The sequence below is a fragment of the Eurosta solidaginis genome, chromosome X (assembly GCF_040869045.1).
Source record: "Eurosta solidaginis isolate ZX-2024a chromosome X, ASM4086904v1, whole genome shotgun sequence".
In the NCBI taxonomy this organism is placed as follows: Eukaryota; Metazoa; Arthropoda; class Insecta; order Diptera; family Tephritidae; genus Eurosta; species Eurosta solidaginis.
The window spans coordinates 109,984,313-110,003,426 of NC_090324.1; the positions used below are offsets into that span (position 1 = coordinate 109,984,313).

General features: G+C 35.7%; 1 protein-coding gene and 1 pseudogene across 1 annotated transcript in view; both read left to right on the top strand.

The window, feature by feature from the left end:
- Window positions 1-19,114, top strand: part of Pur-alpha (Purine-rich binding protein-alpha) — a 1,789,254-nt gene that overhangs the window by 999,893 nt on the left and 770,247 nt on the right. The gene's annotated exons all lie outside the window — the stretch shown is intronic.
- The window catches only part of LOC137234507 (probable G-protein coupled receptor Mth-like 5), a 78,045-nt pseudogene continuing 77,046 nt past the window's right edge, over window positions 18,116-19,114 (top strand).

A 19,114-nucleotide genomic window follows, 5' to 3' on the forward strand; every position in this document is an offset into this window, starting at 1 on the left:
CTCGAGTCAGCTCAGCAAACGTTGGGCGGACACTACGTCTTTCAGGATATCAAGATCTTTCTGGCCGAAAGTGGATGGCAGGAGGTCTGCTGAAATAATTGGGTTCACTAAGGCTCACCTATCAATGGTCATTGGGGTTTTGACAGGGCACCGTCCTATGGGTATCCATGCGATACGTCTCAATATATTGGATACTCCATCCTGCTGCAGCTGTATGGAGGATGATGAGGTGGAATAACCAAATCACTTTATGCTTGACTGCCCAGCTTTTGCCAGAACTAGGCGAAAGTATTTCGGTCGTGACTCACTTGGATCTCCCGAGGAGCTATCCAAGGTTGAGATCGGGATCATTCGGAACTTTATCGTTGCTACCCAACGATTCTCTAAGTAGTTATATCTACGTCACCGTTAGTTTAGTTTATTATATGTGGTATCACAACGGACCGTCATGTTGTCCAAGTGTGCTTCCCCTATCAGGGAAGCTACCACCCAACCTAACCTAACCTAAGGGAGACAATAGGATTTTTGCCCAGACGACCATTGGCGGTCGTGACGCGGTAGCTATTTTGGATTCAGGTGCTGGAGCTAGCTTCTTAGGCAAAAACTGTGAAAAACTGTTAGAGGGAAAAGAGAACCTGATACTCCCGATAAATGGGCAAAATATCCGTACCGCGAACGGCGGAGAAGCGCCAGTGGTAGCATTAATGACCCTTCCCGTGCTGTGGGATGAAATGAGTAGAGATTTGGAATTTTTGTTTGTCCTGGGGTTGCAGCAGGAAGTGTATCTAGGTACTGATTTCTGGCAAGCGTTTGAATTCAGCCTTGTCAGTAGGGGGATGATGCCGTGTTTGAAAGAGGTTGCCGTTGCAGAGTTGTTCCCGTGGAGGGTGACTTGTCGTTTGATTCGGTGCAACGTACGTTAACGCCAGAAGAAAGTGTAGTATTGGAGACGGTGAAAGCAAAGTTTCCCTCCTTTGCTGTGTTAGGAATAGGACGCACCGATGTAGAAGAACACGTCATTGAAGTAGGAAATGAGAACTTACCAGTTAAATAGAGACACTACCCAATATCCCCGGTGATACAGAAACTGGTTTATCAGGAGTTAGATAGGATGATAGAGATGGGAGTTATAGAGGAGAGCAACAGTAGTTGGAGTTCTCACGTCTCATTAGTGACTAAGGGAACGAAGAACCGGCTTTATTTAGACGCGAGGAAAGTGAATGAACGCAAGGTTAATGATGCTTACCCGCTTCCCCACATTCCCCGTTTCATTTCCGCGATAGATCGTAAAGACGCATTTTGGCAAATACCCCTGGAGAAAAAGTCCAGAGAAAATACAGCTTTTACTGTGCCAGGAAGACCCCTTTATCATTTTACAGTTATGCCCTTTGGTCTTTGCAATGCCGCGCAAAGAATGTGCAGGCTAATGGACAAGGTCATACCCGCTTCGTTACATGAATGTGTTTTTGTGTATTTAGATGACTTGTTAGTGTGTTCCGAGGATTTTTCGTCTCCTGTGTCCTTGTTGGAAAAGGTCGCTCGGTGCTTGCGAGAAGAAAAATTAACAATTTACGTGGAGGAAAGCAAGTTTTGCTACAAGGAGTATGTAGACGGAGACGGATGCATCCGTACCGATGCTAATAAGGTGGCAGCGGTGAGGGATTTCCCAGAACCCAAAACGCCGAAACAATTACGACGGCTCCTGGGGATGTGCGGCTGGTACCGTAGATTTATCCAGGACTATGCGACAATTGCAGCGCCGCTGCATGACTGCCTCCAAAAGGATGATATTAAGCGATTTACAATGACTGACGATGCACGTAAGTCCTTTGATCGAATAAAGCAAAGCCTGATTACTGCCTCTTTACTGACGCATGCGAACTTTTCTAAACATTTTTACATCCAATGTGACGCGTCGACGGACGGAGTGGGTGGTGCTTTGCTTCAGTTTTACGAGGACGGCAACGAACGACCCATATCATACGTTTCCGCTAAGCTCGATAAAACTCAAAAGAATTATAGCATCACCGAACTTGAGTGTTATGCTGCTATCGTTAGTGTAAAACGTTTCGGGCCCTACGTAGAAGGACTTCCGTTCACCATAATTACTGACCATGCCACCCTTAAGTGGCTAATGAACCAAAAGGATTTATCAGGCAGACTGGCACGTTGGAGCCTAAAACTCCAAGGGTACGACATCGACATCCAACTCCGGAAAGGAACTGAGCTTGGGTGAAAGGAATGTTGAAGTCTGCCTCCACTCACCTTGCTTCTAATCGGACGAATACTTGGAACTTATAAAGACTGTCGACGGAAACAAAGACAGACTACCTGACCTGTGTACCTCGGACGGCTACGTTTATCAACGAACGCAATTTGTGGGGCTGGTAAAATCTTCCCACAGCTCGCCATCTGTTGGGCACGGAGGCATGCACAAAACGTTATCAAATATCCGCGAAAAGTACTACTGGCCAGGTATGGTGAAGGATGTGCAACACTTTGTTAAGGATTGCGAGATATGTAAGGAAAATAAGACCCTCAATAACTTCCATAAGTCGGTGATGGGGAAACAGTACATCACCGAACGGCCTTTTCAACGTATTTTTATTGAATTTATGGATCCATACCCACGTACTGGTGATGGCAAGGTCTATTTATTTGTATGTCTTGATCACTTTTCAAAATTTGTGTTTCTGAAACCGATGAAAAAGGCGACTTCCACGGAAGTAATCAAGTTTTTAGAACGCGACGTCTTTCATGTTTTCGGAGTCCCTGAATACCTCCACTCGGATAATGGGAAGCAATTTGTTTCTGAGTTATTTTCGAAGTTTTTGGAAAAAAAAGGAACAAGGCATATAAGGACAGCATTTTATTCACCACAGGGCAACGCCGCCGAAAGGGTTAACAGATCAGTTCTACATATAATTAGGTCTTTCATAAATGAGAATGAGTGCAACTATGACAAATGCATCAGCGACGCAGCGTTTGCTCTCCGTAGTGCGGTGCATACATCCATCAACTGTTCTCCTTACTATGCAATATTTGGCATTCCGATGATGCAACACGCGGCGTCCTGCGAAATTTTTTGAAAACTTCACCCCATAAAAGATGCAGATTTCCAAGTGGATTCAAGGACAGACCGATTGCAACATATTCGCGAAAAGATCATGAAAGAATTAAAATTAGCCCATGAAAGAAGTCAGAAAGTATATAATAGAAGGAGTAAGGACGTAAGGTTTCAGATAGGACAAGTGGTATACCGCCGAAATTTCAAGCAAAGCTCCCATTACAACGCGAAACTTGCCACAAAACAAGCCAAGTGCGTTGTGTTACGGGCGATAGGAAACTCCATGTATTAGCTTGGTGATTCCAGTGGCAAGAAAATCCGCCTATACCACGCTAAAAACATATTTGCTGTTTATATAAATGTTTAGTGTATGTGTGGATGTTCGTTACTATGTATGTAGGTTTGTTGTGATTAACGTTACCTGTACCTTTTAGGATGAACTGCACCAGTAGGAATCAATTGTATCTAGCCTCAATGTAATTAGTTAGCACGGCTGCCATACCAAATTTTCATTTGGGACCAAAATTAATCGAAAAAAAGGACCAAATCCCAAAGAAATGGACCAAATTTTTGTAGTTTTAATTGGCTTACATACAATACGGCAATTCACGAATATGTCAAATTCTTTGTAAAATCTTTTATTTCCGGTTGTGGTAAAGTACAAAGTCACACACACTTTCATTCTAACATAAACAAGTAAAGGTGTCCAAGTTCGGGTGTAACCGAACATTATATACTCAGCGTGAGCTTCAATTGTACATTTCATTTCAGATAAATTACTTTTCTATAAAACACGTGGCACCACCCGTTTAAAAAAAATTTCTCCCCATTTCCTCTTATAGTAGGGGAGCCGACTGCAAAAAAAAATGTTGCATGTTGTATTCAAATGGGACCAGTATTACTCATTTACAGGTATCTGGGTCAACCTTAAACCGTGGACTTGCCACATCCTTGCTTGGCAGGATCGTGGTAATTCGTCGATGAAAAGTAAATTTTCGAGGAAAATATGTTGCATAGTGTATTCAAATAAAATGTTCAAACTATGAGAGTTGGCAACGCCCCCACTCCAAAAATACCGACTTACCAGCTCCTATCGTGGAAGAAACCTTTGGCAAGTCGGTTCAAAGAAGGAGCAATTGCACCAAAGTTTGTTGAATAGTGTATTCAAATAAAATATTCAAATTATAAAAGCTGGCAAATCCCCGAACCCAAAAGTACCTACTTGCCACCTCCTATCATGGAAGAAACTCTTGGCAAGTCGGTTCAAAGGACAGGTTATGCTTGAACTATGTTTTATTCCGAAGTCATACTATCTCGGTTTTTTTGCGGATTCCTTCTTTGTGAGTTAAATTAAACACAGCAATAAAAACTTACGAAAACTCCCCGAGCGCTTTTTGAGAAAATTGCATTTAAGTGCATCATCATGTAGTATGAATTACACCGTTTGGCAGTGAAAATATTCTCTTGACGAGATATACCTCAATTTGGTGGTCTAGTCGAGCACATAAAATCTGCATACTTTGGGTTTCTAATAGACCCTCAAATTTTTGAGTTAGGGATCAAAAACCCCTTTTTCATAGGTTGATTCATATAATATTCTACAAACACAACAACAGTGTACAAACTTTTAATTTGTAAAATGTTATATATATGACTTGTACATAACACTGGATCACAAATTCCAACTTTTTTCTGCACCACAGACGCCATTAAGAATTTCGTATGTAAAATCATCCCCTGATTCCGAAAATCAAGGTTGTTTTTAATTCTACGGTAACGTTTTTGAGATATTTACGAATTACCGTTTTTTTCAAAAAAAAAAAAAAAATTTCGTCCATTCAATCATATATATCTCAAGAACGAATTGAGCAATTCCAGTGTGACCCCCTTCTGTTAATGTGGATATGATCGACGGTTTCTCTTTTTATATCATCTTGGAGCCTCACTCCCACAAACATGCGGAAAGTTGGCCGAATCCATCTTGCAAACAGTATGTAGCACTTCGTCAACAGATATGCATCTAGTCTTCGATAGATACTTTCATCCATCTATCAAAGATGCTCAAAGGCAGACGCGTAAAGAATTTGACGTTCCATTCACTATACGTGGTCCGCTTCAACCACGTCCAAATGACTTTGTAGGGGAGCTTGAAAAATTTTCATTTTAAAGAGTGATTCGTGAGATTCTTAGCAACTCATTGGGAGAATAACGAAATGGCGGTTGTTCTGCAAGACAAGAAAGTTTTCATAACAATTGAGGAGCAGTGGTTTTCGTTTTCCGTTTCAGACAACCATGTTGTTAAACTAGTAAGGAGGCTAAGTTCGGGTGTTACCGAACATTACATACTCAGCTGAGGGCTATGGAGACAAAATAAGGAAAATGAACCTAGGGTATGGAAAGAAAATGGAAGGTATTAAAGAGTTTTTAAGAGGGAGTGGGCCATAGTTCTATAGGTGGACGCCATTTAAGGATATCGCCATAAAGGTGGACCAGGGCTGACTCTAGAATTTGTTTGTACGATATGGGTATCAAATGAAAGATGCTAATGAGAATTCTAAAAGGTGTGGGCTTAGTTCTATGGGTGGACGCCTTTTCGAGATATCGCCATAAAGGTGGACCAGAGGTGACTCCAGAATTTGTTTGTACGATATGGGTATCAAATGAAAGTGTTAATGAGTATTTTAAAAGGGAATGGGCCTTAGTTCTATAGGTACACGCCTTTTCGAGATATCGCCATAAAGGTGGACCAGGGGTGACTCCAGAATTTGTTTGTACGATATGGGTATCAAATGAAAGGTGTTAATGAGTATTTTAAAAGGGAGTGGGCCTTATTCCTATAGGTAGACGCCTTTTCGAGATATCGCCATAAAGGTGAACCAGGGGTGACTCTAGAATTTGTTTGTACGATATGGGTATCAAATGAAAGGTGCTAATGAGCATTTTAAAAGCGAGTGGGCCTTAGTTCTATAGGTAGACGCCTTTTCGAGATATCGCCATAAAGGTGGACCAGGGTTGACTCCAGAATTTGTTTGTACGATATGGGTATCAAATGAAAGGTGTTAATGAGTATTTTAAAAGGGAGTGGGCCTTAGTTCTATAGGTGGACACCTTTTCGAGATATCGCCATAAAGGTTGACCAGGGGTGACTCTAGAATGCGTGTGTACAATATTGGTATCAAACGAAAGGTGTTAATGAGTATTTTAAAAGGGAGCGGGCCTTAGTTCTATGGGTGGATGCCTTTTCGAGATATTACAATAAAGGTGGACCAGGGGTGACTCTAGAATTTGTTTGTACGATATGATTATCAAATGAAAGGTGTTAATGAGCATTTTAAACGGGATTGGGCCTTAGTTCTATTGGTGGACGCCTTTTCGAGATATCGCCATAAAGGTGGACCAAGAGTGACTCTAGAATTTGTTTGTACGATATGGGTAATAAATGAAAGGTGTTAATGAGTATTTTAAAAGGAGTGGGTCTTTGTTCTATAGGTGGACGCCTTTTCGAGGTATCGTTATAAAGGTGGACCAGGCTTGACTCTAGAACTCGTAAGGTGATAATGAGTATTTTAAAAGGGAGTGGGCCTTAGTTCTATAGGTGGACGCCTATTCCAGATATCGCCATAAAGGTGGACCAGGGGTGACTCTATGATGTGTTTGTACGATATGGGTATCAAATTAAAGGTATTAATGAGGGTTTTAAAAGGGAGTGGTGGTAGTTGTATATGTGAAGGCGTTTTCGAGATATCGACCAAAATGTGGACCAGGGTGACCCAGAACATCATCTGTCGGGTACCGTAATTTATTTATGTATGTAATATCACGAACAGTATTCCTGCCATGATTCCAAGGGCTTTTGATTTCGCCCTGCAGGACTTTTTCATTTTCTTCTACTTAATATGGTAGGTGTCACACCCATTTTACAAAGTTTTTTTCTAAAGTTATATTTTGCGTCAATAAACAAATCCAATTACCATGTTTCATCCCTTTTTCGTATTTGGTATAGAATTGTGGAATTTTTTTAATTTTTCGTAATTTTCGAAATCGAAAAAGTGGGCGTGGTAATAGTCGGATTTCGGCCATTTTTTACACCAATACAAAGTGAGTTCAGATAAGTACGTGAACTGAGTTTAGTAAAGATATATCGATTTTTGCTCAGGTTATCGTGTTAACGCCGACCGGAAGGACAGACGGTCGACTGTGTATAAAAACTGGGCGTGGCTTCAACCGATTCCGCCCTTTTTCACAGAAAACAGTTATCGTCGTAGAATCTAAGCCCTTACCAAATTTCACAAGGATTGGTAAATTTTTGTTCGACTTATGGCATTAAAAGGATTCTAGACAAATTAAATGAAAAAGGGCGGATCCAGACCCATTTTGAAATTTTCTTTTATTTTTGTATTTTGCTGCACCATATCATTACTGGAGTTGAATGTTGACATAATTTACTTATATACTGTAAAGATATCAAATTTTTTGTTAAAATTTTACTTTAAAAAATTTTTTTTTTTAAAGTGGGCGTGGTCGTTCTCCGATTTTACTAATTTTTATTAAGCATACTTATAGTAATAGGAGTAACGTTATTGCCAAATTTCATTATGATATCTTAAACGACTACCAAATTACAGCTTGCAAAACTTTTAAATTACCTTCTTTTAAAAGTGGGCGGTGCTACGCCCATTGTCCAAAATTTTACTAATGTTCTATTCTGCGTCATAAGTTCAACTCGCCTATCAGGTCTCATCGCTTTATCCGTCTTTGGTAATGAATTATCGCACTTTTTGTGTTTTTCGAAATTTTCGATATCGAAAAATTGGGCATGGTTATAGTCCGATTTCGTTCATTTTAAATAGCAATCTGAGATGAGTGCCCAGGAACCTACATACCAAATTTCATCAAGATACCTAAAAATTTACTCAAGTTATCGTGTTAACGGACGGACGGACGGACATGACTCAATCAAATTTTTTTTCGATCCTGATGATTTTGATATATGGAAGTCTATATCTATCCCGATTCCTTTATACCTGTACAACCAACCGTTATCCAATCAAAGTTATTATACTCTGTGAGCTCTGCTCAACTGAGAATAAAAAGTGGAAGGAAATTTAGAATGCTAGCACGAAGAAGCTGATACCAGAATAATGTTTCATATATCGAAATTGGCGCCAAACTCAAAAGTTCTCGTAAAAGCATCGGGCACTGATGTTCTGATTATTTTACTAAGTAATTTATACAAAGTTCCTGACAAGCAAATTTGGCTGGCTTGTCCTCAATCAAGGAAAAAGAATCGCATCCTAGATCAAGAGTGCATAGATTGTTCGGAACTAGCGTCCATCCTTGGTTATACATTGTGCTTAGCTTTGCCAGCATATAATACTTCCACTGGATGTGATTATACAGCGTCGTTTTTTAATCGAGCGAAAGCGAGTCCTTTTAAAATTTTTGTAGGTAATAAACTTTTTCAACAAGCGTTCGATTCTCTGACTGATCCAACCGATGTGAAGAAAAAAAGTGGAAGTTCTGCAAGAATTCACTTTTAATATGTATAATGTGAAATGCTGCGCCAATGTCAACAATGCAAGGTTACAAATTTTCCAAAGGATGTACGGAGCAACAAAAGATAATGAAAAATGTATTAAGAAAATTAAAGGTTTTGACTCAAGTACTATTCCACTATGCTGGACATCTCTTAATCAAAATTATTAATGACAGCTTACGTCAGTTCCATGTGGCTAATCGCGACTGAATCAACTTGTGTTAAGTTTCCTGCGGAAGAATGTAGTTGGTTTAATGATCACGGAATTTTTAAACCACGCTGGTTCGACGGTGAATCGGTACCTCTTGATGTTGATGAGGTGTTGAGATTTTCTATAAACAGTTCGGAAGAAAATGTGGAGACTGAAGACTTCGGTGAAATAGTGTTGGCTGGAGATGAATCTGATATAGAATAAGTTGTTTTTTGCACAGTTAAAATAAAATAATGTAAATATATTCACTTTGAGCTAAATGAAACTGAAAGAATTTAGAAAAGACGTGCCTTATTGTGCTCCTTATTTCGCAAATGTGATCTTTACTGGCAAAGCAGCTCGCTAAGCGAAACATTTTTTTTCATATGCATATAACTATACAACAAAGGCGCAGAGTAATGTAAAAATGTTTTCTTTAATTTATGAATACATCCATGTTGGTTATTTCATCACGCTTGAAATATGCATTAATAAATAATCTCTAAACCGTATGCGAATATAATCCTTAGTATTAAATCTTTTTGAAATAGTGCAAACAACTGTGAACCTAAAACCTGCAATTTTTTTTCCTGCATTGCACACAGAGTATACTAATTTTGATTGGATAACGGTTGGTTGTACAGGTATAAAGGAATCGAGATAGGTATAGACTTCCATATATCAAAATCATCAGTATCGAAAAAAAATTTGATTGAGCCATTTCCGTCCGTCCGTCCGTTAACACGATAACCTGAGTAAATATTGAGATATATTCACCAAATTTGGTACACGAGCTTATCTGGGGGTCCAGAATAGATTTAGAATTAGCGAAATCGGATGATAACCACACCCACTTTTTATATATATAACATTTTGGAAAACATAAAAAACTTGATTATTTAGTAAATAGTTAGAATGTTGAAATTTGACATTTGAACTGATATTGAGACTCTTGATAAAAATTTGAAAAAAAACTTTAAAATTGGCGTGCCACCGCCCACTTGTGATAAAATCAATTTTACAGTTATTATTAATCATAAATCAATAATCGTTAAACCTATCGTAACAAAATTCGGCAGAGAGGTTGCCTTTACTATAAGGAATGCTTTGCAGAAAAATTAGCGAAATCGGTTAAAGACCACGCCCACTATTTTATAAAAGTTTTTTAAAAGGGTCGTGGACGAATAAAATAAACTATATCTTTGCAAAAAAGAGCTTTATATCAATGGTATTTCATTCCCAATTGGATTTATAAAATTAAACAGGAAAAACTTCAAATTTAAAGAAATGGGGGTGGCACCGCACCTTTTATGATTAAGCAATTTTCTATGTTTCGGGAGCCATAACTCGAAAAAAAATTAACGGATCGTAATAAAATTTGGTACACAAATTTTCCTTATGGCAGGAAATATTTCTAGATCTGTTAAAGACCACGCCCACTTTTATATAAAAGATTTTTAAAAGGGTCGTGCACGAAAATAATAAGCTATATCTTAGCGAAAAAGAGCTTTGTATCAATAGAATTTTAGTCTTTAAATTGAATTATAACATTAAATTGGAAAACACTTAAGTTTTTGAAAATGGGTGTGGCACTGCCCCTTTTATGACTAAGGAAGTTTCTATGTTTCGGGAGCCATAACTGGAAGAAAAATTAACATATCGAAATGAAATTGTGTACACATATTTTCCATATAGCAGAAAATATTTCTAGTAAGAATGGACGGCGGGATCTGTTAAAAACCACGGCAGTTTAGTTATAAAACAAATTTAAAAGGGTCGTAGACTAGAATAATAACCTATAACTTAGGAAAAAATAGTTTTGAATCAATGATGTTTCACTTATCAAGTTTTATTGTAAGAGGAAATGGGGAGACATTTTTTTTTAAACGGGCGGTACCACGTGTTATGTAGAAAAGTAATTTATCTGAAATGAAATGTACAAGTGAAGCTCACGCTGATTATATTATGTTCGGTTGCACCCGAACTTAAACACCTTTACTTGTTTTAAATTTAATTCCTTTTTCTTCCCTTTACCAGTGCACCATCACCCTTCAATTTTCCCATCTATGGCCTAGATTCAATAAGTGCGGGTTTTTAAAAAAAGTCCTTAAAAACAGCATAATATGCTCTTAAAATATGTGCTAAGAAATTTGTTTTCCAATTAAACTTCAACTTCTAAAGATTTTCTTAGATTATTCATTTTAAACATTTGATTAATTTTGTACTTATGTATGTATGTTGCTGTTAAAATAAACAATAAACATAAGTTTTCGAACAAAAAACTGCGTCTATTAGCACGATAAGCTGCGTTATACATTGAAAAACTTCTCTCTACCTCAACTGAGGTAATTGGTGCATATTTAAAGGCAGCAATTTCTGATATTGAGAATTTTTCAAGACGCTCCGTTTCATTTGAATTTTGCTCAGAAATTCGACCAGCTATTTTTTTATGATATTATGTGTCAATCAAATCAATTGTCAAAATCGGTGGAGCCTTTCGGTTGCTATTCAACTTTAAAAGAAAAAGGACAAAGAAAATTCAAATGTCGATAATTAAGGATACAGAATTTTTTGGAAAAATGGAAGAGGGGCATTTGTTTGTATTATCGATAGCTATCAAATAATATCTTTGTTCCTCAAAAATCACTTTCAGAAATTTTCACTCTGTGTCTTTAAATATAACATTTATTTACATTATTTTACTAAAATTATATAAGTATAAAATGTACACACCCAGTGATGATAAAAGTATCAAATAAAAAAAAAAAAAACTATTTAAAAACAGAAAACATACATACTTTCAAAAATACTTTGAAATCGAAAGATTACATTTTGGTATTATTAAGCGCTGTACGCAGACATTGAAGAAAAATTTTGCATTTTTCTTGAGCATGAAAATAGCAGTAGGCACAAAATTTTGGCATTTCACGATGCATTGCAATTTATACATGAATACCGCTTTTATAAAATTAAAACACAAGGGTATAGCGGAAGTGTGCCCCCAGATAGTAACCTATATCGCAGGTTATGTTTCAAAAACTATTCGAAGAACAAACTTATCCATGCACTTTTCACGACCGGCTTGCCCTTTGACCTGGAGATATTAAGCAAAATATGCGTATGAGTAACTTTTTTTCAAAAAATCATATCTCGGAAACTAAAATTGATAGAGGGATCAAATAAACGCGAGGCTTTAGGTCATTAGCGAGGCATGTTACCTAATTTTTTTAATTTTAGGAATATATTTTTCATTAAAAATGTTTAAGGACAAAATTATAAAACTATTTTTTTCACGATCCCTGAGAGTTACAAAGACGAAAAAAATATATGTTAGTCGCCTAAATGTCCGCTCTCAAAGAAAGTACGCGGGGAAAAAATGGGTGCAACAGTTTGGAAAAAAATAAAATATAATTTATTTTTAACTTTCCATTTTATTAAAGTAATTCTTTTCAAAACATTCACTGTGGAGAGTGGAAATATATACGTATATTCATGGCGCGACCAGTCTTTTGTAAGTAAAAATTGATCCGAATATTTGCTTTCGTGCGTAATACGTAAAAAACGCCAGTTAGTTTCTAATTTAACATATATTGGCTAATAAAGTTGGACAAATGCAAAATTTGTAATAGTATCTTCGTAATATTTCTGTTATGTTGAATAAAACAGTCTCTAATGCGAAATGTACATCACCTGCTGAATATTGTTCAAGCACGGAAGAAACCAATGTAAGAATGGAGGCTTTTGATACCAGTGGTATCAGTGAAATTTAATATAAACACCAAAGTAATGATAATTACATTGAAATTCCCTTTCAACAGGTTGCATCTATTCAAATATATTGCGTAATATATCGAAAAGCCACTGGTAGTACGTTAATACTATTACAAACACGAATACAATTATTTATTAAAAGACAAATATTTATACCAAAAGGTGATCGGTGTTGTCCGATCATTTAATTGGAAATTATTACAACGTCAAAGAAGTCACAGTTGTAGTTATTCTGCAGAGTGAACGAACACGATATGTTCAAGAAGCAAGTAAGAGCTTTGTGTAGTATATCAAACATAAGCTCGTTGCTTACGTCTGTGCGAAATGCAAGCACACATTCTGTAACCCAAACTTTATTTACATTTTTGTTAAAATTAAAGACCGGGAAATCAAACCAAACACTATCTAGTATTTTTGGCTTATCTCACCACCAACAAGTTTCAGAAAAATTTCAAAAGTTAATCAAGTTTTGAAAAGGATTATTATTTCGGATATAATGCAGTTACTCCACAGCAGCTTATATCGGAGACAAGCGAACAGCAAAAATATTATTCAATATTCAAAGTAATCAGCTCATATTAATTGTAGACGGTACATATATGTATACGCCAACAAAAAATTATCAATAAATATTTCCAAAGAAAATCGTACTCTGGTTAAAAAATACCAATTTTTGTAAGCCGTTCAGAATATGCACCACAAATGTACATATATCCACTCTCCACAGTGTTTTGCAATGTTTTCAAGAGAATTACTTTAATAAAATGGAAAGCCATTGCGGGTAAATTATATTTTATTTTTTCCAAACTGTTGCACCAATTTTCTTACTCGCGTACTTTCTTTGAGCAAGAGCGGACATTAAGGCGATTAGCATATATTTTATTCGTCATTGTAACTCTCAGGGATCGTTAAAAAAAAGATTTATAGTTTTGCCTTTTAACATTTTTAATGAAAAATATATTCCAAAAATTAAAAAAAAAAAATTGGGCAATATGCCTCGATAAATGACCTAAAGCCTCGCGTTGATATGATCCCTCTAGCAATTTTAGTTTCCGAGATATGATTTTTTGAAAAAAAGTTGCTTATACGCATATTTTGCTTAATATCTCCAGGTCAAAGGGCAAGCCGGTCCTGAAAAGTGCATGGATAGAGTTTGCTCATCGAGTAGTTTTTATATCATAACCTCCGATATAGGTCACAATCTGAGGGCACACTCACCATATATTTTCCGCTATACCCTTTATGAAACTTTTTGAGACCATTTCCCCAATTTTGGCGAATTAAATGTATATTTACTCCAATGGTGAATTACCTTCCAGCGATTTCATTCTTTACTTTTCTATAGCTTACAAGTTCTCTATTTAAAATTTTATGTCAAACATTTATACTACAAGTTTTGTTCGGAAAAATCACGTGTGGCAACTCTACATTCGAGAGAAGAAATTGAGAATAAGCAGTAAAGTGACGCGCGGGGAAGTTCAAAACTATAAATTAAATAAATTATCACCCCTATTCTGCATTTCGATTACGTTCCCGTTCTACGCTCCCCTTCAATCGAAGTTTGTTATTCTGCATTACGACAGAATCGTAACGAGAAGAGGAAGAGCAAATGATTTTTCGAAATCAGCTGTTTGTACGGAATGTGTGAACATTGGAACAAAATAAATTAAACAAAACTTGTAAAAAACCCTGAAATACGTTTATATTTTATTATCCACGCCGTTTTGTACAAAAAAAAGCAATAGAGTATATTGCCGCAGTGTTATGTTTTTTTGAAGTGTAAGCATGTTTTTGTCGTTCTTTTGGCCGATTCCCTGCCGTAGCCACCAAGTTTTGTTAAAACGGATTCCTGCATGAATATAGTTAACATATTCTGAATTTTATGGATGCTAATTTCATTGCACTGGCCTAAAATACTTTGTAAAGATTTATTTATTCTTTGCGCAAGGATTGTTTACGTTTTCGCTTCACCTTCCTCTGCTGCCGGAGAGCTTGCTTTGGCATATAACTGGAACCAAAGAACAGACACAAATTATAGCTGTCTATTATAATGGAATCAATAGCCGCTGCATTATTTGTGGAGTTGGAAAGCAACACATACGAAAATGACCAGGCGAGAATGGAAAGGCAAATATTGCGAGATTTCTGTAATCCATTTGAGATGAGTGACGAATTGTGAGAACTTGAACTTTAAAGTGGTAAAGTTTAATGACTTATTTTCTTATTTAGATTCATAAAAAACTTTCGACTTAATACGGATGCTTTGAAGTATTTGTTAGATACTTTTGCGGGGCAAATATGTCCAAGGACTTTGACATCGACATGTTATTTTTGACCTGGAAACATATAAAAAACAATCATCATCAAGCCTTCTTCGTTTCTTAACAAGTTTTACTTATATTTTTGTTAAAATTCTGTTATAAATTAATAAAAAAAATAAAAAGAAAATATTTTTCCGTCAACTAATTTGCTACTTAGAAAAACGGAACTACGGTCGAAATGTAGAATACACAAAATCGAGCGATTCGAAGTTGGATCGAAAGAGATTGGAACACGGAATACCATAATTGCCAAATGGAAAAAATTCCAATCCAAGTTGAAATGCGGAATAAGGCTGTATAAAAAATAAAATATGGTGAAAGTGCGTTTAATAAAAGAAAGTAATAAAGTGTATAATGTTTAATGTATGTGTATAATGTTTAATTGTAAAGTTGAAATAAAGTCCTTGAAACCGATGCCAATGTGGTTTAACAAACGGTGCATGCTCTTATTTTCGCTAGAGCATGTACTAACGCGTGTGTGAATATGTACCTATACATATATATATGTAGCAAGCATGCGTATTTATGTATTCACATATTTACGTATATATACGGCAACATACTTTCGTACAAAGCTTTCGATGGTGATTCGGAACAAGTTTTGTTTATTTGAATTCAGATTTAAGTTATTATTTTAATTAATATTACTAAATATAGCAATAAAATCATTAGAAATGAAATGTACTTATGTGTAATTTATACAAATAAAAAAAACTACGTAGGTTTAAAAATATATATATCCGGCTTTTATTTGTTCCACAGGTATTAATGTCATAGGTATGAACAGAAAACTCTGTTGATGTAAAATTTGACGCTATTAATCTAGTAAAAAAAAAAATATCTGTTACTTCAGTAGATTTCGCTGTCATTGTCATATCGACAATAAACACTGTTAATTTTACAGTTTACGCTAGTTATTTCGAATGAACAGAAATCCCTTTCATATTAACAGATTTTATTGGTATTCTTAGAGCGGCAGTAATAATTGTTAATTTAACAAAATTATGTGTAAAGTATAATGTGTTTATTTGACTAATAAAATGGTCAATTACGAATCAACGATTTGTGCGCAGTTGAATCAACATCTTGTTGCGATTGATAAAAATTGACAGAAATCTCGGCTGAATTGACCAGTATTTCGGTTGATTTTACCAGTCTTTTTCTTTCAGTGTACGAAACAGATAGCAAAACAAAACGTAAATACTAGCAGTTCAATTGCCTTGTACGTAAAAGTGGCAAAAGGTTTTAAAAGCTGTAATAATAAAATGTTTTCTGTAACCTAGGTTGCCTTTTATATAAACTCAAATGAACAAATTGACGAAACTCGCATAGAGGCCATAGAAAGAAGAAAATTGAGAGATGCTTCCCATCTTATTGAAACGAACTCTACAATGTAAGTACTTGACATACTAAAAGTAAACATAACACTGCAAAAAATTATGCTATACCGGTTAAAATTTTGCTACTTCTCCTCCAAGCGAAATGCAAAATTGCACCCTCTTGTTGCAAAAGTTTTGTTTGAACGAACAGGATTTTTTCAAAATTTATAACATTTTGTTCAAGTTTTTACCAATTTTCACTCACGCGAACGAATCTAATAAGATAATAAAAAACATCCTTTTTTAATGTTGATCTTTCCGACAGCATAAAAGGTTGAGTTGTTTTGGAATCGTTTCAAAATAAAGTGCGACGAGAATTAAACTTGCCGAATTTTACATGATTAGTTGCTCCGATGGTGAATTACTTTCCAGCAATTTTATTCTTTACTTTTCTATAGCTTACAAGTTCTCTATTAAAATGTTATATCAAACATTTATACTACAAGTTTTGCTCGAAAAAATCACGTGTGGCAACTCAAGTTTAATAAAAAAAATAGATTTCAGAATATGTCTTAACAGAGGTAGAAGGCAGTTTGCGCGTCCGTAAAAATAGGTCATCCATCCCAAATATTTTGAAGGTTTGTCCCACTTTAAAGTTTCTTGCCGAGGGTGTTGCAACAGATTATTGAGAATGAGGCTTTAGTTTGATTCTTTTGGATTTTGTAATAATATTATATATTTACTTTTATTTAAATAGCTCCCTACGTATCGTGCAATAATTTATCAACGATAGCTAGCGTAGAAAATTTAACAGCTGATGCGATAGTTAGCGCATGGCAATAACACGATAAACGATAAGCGCTAACGATCGGGTTTCACACGCTAGAATTTATTTCATAATACGGTATAACAGATTGCACGCTCTTATCGTGTATCGTATGAGTTCATAATAGGGGTGTAATTCTTGCATATTTTTCACAGATGGTGAATCCTCTGCATAAATCATATTAGCGATCCGTTCTATTTTTTGATAGTTTTCTGCATAATAAACTGCGGCTTCTATCCAGGGCACACTCACCATATATTTTCCGCTATACCCTTTATGAAACTTTTTGAGACCATTTCCCCAATTTTGCCGAATTAAATGTATATTTACTCCAATGGGGAATTACCTTCCAGCGATTTCATTCTTTACTTTTCTATAGCTTACAAGTTCTCTATTTAAAATTTTATGTCAAACATTTATACTACAAGTTTTGTTCGAAAAAATCACGTGTGGCAACTCTACATTCGAGAGAAGAAATTGAGAATAAGCAGTAAAGTGACGCGCGGGGAAGTTCAAAACTATAAATTAAATAAATTATCACCCCTATTCTGCATTTCGATTACGTTCCCGTTCTACGCTCCCCTTCAATTGAAGTTTGTTATTCTGCATTACGACAGAATCGTAACGAGAAGAGGAAGACCAAATGATTTTTCGAAATCAGCTGTTTGTACGGAATGTGTGAACATTGGAACAAAATAAATTAAACAAAACTTGTAAAAAACCCTGAAATACGTTTATATTTTATTATCCACGCCATTTTGTACAAAAAAAAAGCAATAGAATATATTGCCGCAGTGTTATGTTTTTTTGAAGTGTAAGCATGTTTTTGTCGTTCTTTTGGCCGATTCCCTGCCGTGGCCACCAAGTTTTGTTAAAACGGATTCCTGCATGAATATAGTTAACATATTCTGAATTTTATGGATGCTAATTTCATTGCACTGGCCTAAAATACTTTATAAAGATTTATTTATTCTTTGCGCAAGGATTGTTTACGTTTTCGCTTCACCTTCCTCTGCTGCCGCAGAGCTTGCTTTGGCATATAACTGGAACCAACGAACAGACACAAATTATAGCTGTCTATTATAATGGAATCAATAGCCGCTGCATTATTTGTGGAGTTGGAAAGCAACACATACGAAAATGACCAGGCGAGAATGGAAAGGCAAATATTGCGAGATTTCTGTAATCCATTTGAGATGAGTGACGAATTGTAAGAACTTGAACTTTAAAGTGGTAAAGTTTAATGACTTATTTTCTTATTTAGATTCATAAAAAACTTTCGACTTAATACGGATGCTTTGAAGTATTTGTTAGATACTTTTGCGGGGCAAACACGTCCAAGAACTTCGACATCGACATATTGTTTTTGACCTGGAAACATATAAAAAACAATCATCATCAAGCCTTCTTCGTTTCTTAACAAGTTTTACTTATATTTTTGTTAAAATTCTGTTATAAATTAATAAAAAAATAAAAAGAAAATATTTTTCCGTCAACTAATTTGCTACTTAGAAAAACGGAACTACGGTCGAAATGCAGAATACACAAAATCGAGCGATTCGAAGTTGGATCGAAAGAGATTGGAACACAGAATACCATAATTGACAAATGGAAAAAATTCCCATCCAAGTTGAAATGCGGAATAAGGCTGTATAAAAAATAAAATATGGTGAAAGTGCGTTTAATAAAAGAAAGTAATAAAGTGTATAATGTTTAATGTATGTGTATAATGTTTAATTGTAAAGTTGAAATAAAGTCTTTGAAACCGATGCCAATGTGGTTTAACAAACGGTGCATGCTCTTATTTTCGCTAGAGCATGTACTAACGCGTGTGTGAATATGTACCTATACATATATATATGTAGCAAGCATGCGTATTTATGTATTCACATATTTACCTATATATACGGCAACATACTTTTGTACAAAGCTTTCGATGGTGATTCGGAACAAGTTTTGTTTATTTGAATTCAGATTTAAGTTATTATTTTAATTAATATTACTAAATATAGCAATAAAATCATTAGAAATGAAATGTACTTATGTGTAATTTATACAAATAAAAAAAATACGTAAGTTTAAAA